Raw genomic sequence first — 1,741 nt, 5'->3', positions numbered from 1 at the left:
TTTTGAGTTGTTGTGTTTTCATTGTCGTTTTTCTTGAGATAGCTTTTGATTTCATTCTTGATCTCAGTTTTGACCCAGTCGTTATTTAGTAGCATGTTATTCAGCCTCCATGTATTTGTGTGCTTTCCAGGTTTCTTTTTATAATTGATTTCTAGTTTTATAACATTGCAGTCAGAGAAGATGCTTGATATTACTTCAATCTTCTTAAATTTATTGAGACTGGTGTTGTGTACTAACATGTGGTCTACCTTGGAAAATGTTCCATGTGTACTTGAGAAGAATATATATTCTGTTTCTTTAGGGTGAAATGCTCTAAAAATATCAATTAAAAACAGCTGGTCTAAAGTGTCATTTAAGGCCACTGTTTCTGTGTTGTTTTTTAGTCTGGAGGATCTGTCCATTGGTGACAAAGGGGTGTTGAAGTCCCCTACTACGATAGTGTTGCTGTTGATCTCTGTGTTTATGTCTGTCAAAATCTGTTTTATATATTTAGGAGCTCCTATGTTGGCTGCATAGATATTTAGTAGGGTTATGTCCTCTTGTTGAATCGATCCTTTTACTATTATGTTGTGTCCTTCTTTGTCTTTTATTGTAGTCTTCATTTTAAAGTCAATTTTGTCTGAAATAAGTATTGCTACTCCCGCTTTATTCTCATTTCCATTTCCGTGAAATATCTTATTCCATCCCTTTACTTTCAATCTGTATGTGTCTTTTGATCTGAGACGAGTCTCTTGTAAACAGCATAAGCACAGGTCCTGTTTTCTTATCCACTCGGCCACTCTACATCTTTTGAATGGAGCATTTAATCCATTCACATTTAAAGTGATTATTGATAGGTGCATATTTATTGCCCTTTTGTTATTTGTATTTCTGATCTTCCTGGGTTAGCTTGTTTTCCCCTTTCTTCTGTTTAAAAAAAGCCCATTTAGCATTTCCTGCAATGCTGGCTTGGTGGTAATGAATTCCTTAAGTTTATTCTTTTCTGAGAAGCTCTTTATCTCTCCTTCAATTTTAAGTGATAACCATGCTGGGTAGAGCAATATTGGTTGTTGGCCTTTATTTTGTGTCATTTTGAATATTTTCTGCCACTCCCTCCTGGCCTGCAGAGTGTTTGTAGAAAAGTCAGCTGTTAGTCTTATTGGAGTTCCTTTGTATGTAACCTGCTGTCTTTCTCTTGCTTCTTTTAGGATCCTGTCTTTGTCTTTAACCTTTGCCATTTTTACTATGATGTGTCTTGGTGTGGACCTGTTTGGGTTCAGCTCGTTTGGAACTCTCTGCACTTCCTGGGCTTGTATGTCAATTTCCTTCACCAGGGTAGGGAAGTTCTCAATCATTATTTCTTCAAATACATTCTCGATCCCTTGCTTCTTCTCTTCTCCTTCTGGTATTCCTATGATGTGAATGTTGTTGCACTTGATGTTGTCCCACAGCTCTTTTAAACTATTTTCATTGTTTTTTATTCTTTTTTCTTTTTGTTGTTCTAACTGGGTGATTTCAGCTATTTTTGTCTTCTAAATCACTGATCCGATCCAATCGTTCATCTAAGCTACTGGTGATTCCTTCGAGTGTGTTCTTCATTTCAGTTATTGTATTCTTTAGTTAGACTTGGTTGTTTATTATGATTTCTGTATCCTTCTTTATGTCCTCCCTATGTTCCTGAAACATTCTTATCATCAGTTTTCTAAACTCTGTCTCTGAAAGATTGTATACCTGTTTAATTTAGTTCCAATTCTTGAGGTTT

This window comes from Hipposideros armiger, unplaced genomic scaffold (assembly GCF_001890085.2).
Source record: "Hipposideros armiger isolate ML-2016 unplaced genomic scaffold, ASM189008v1 scaffold_317, whole genome shotgun sequence".
NCBI lineage: Eukaryota > Metazoa > Chordata > Mammalia > Chiroptera > Hipposideridae > Hipposideros > Hipposideros armiger.
The sequence above is the reverse complement of the archived record's forward strand: the minus strand, read 5'-3'. Positions refer to the sequence as shown.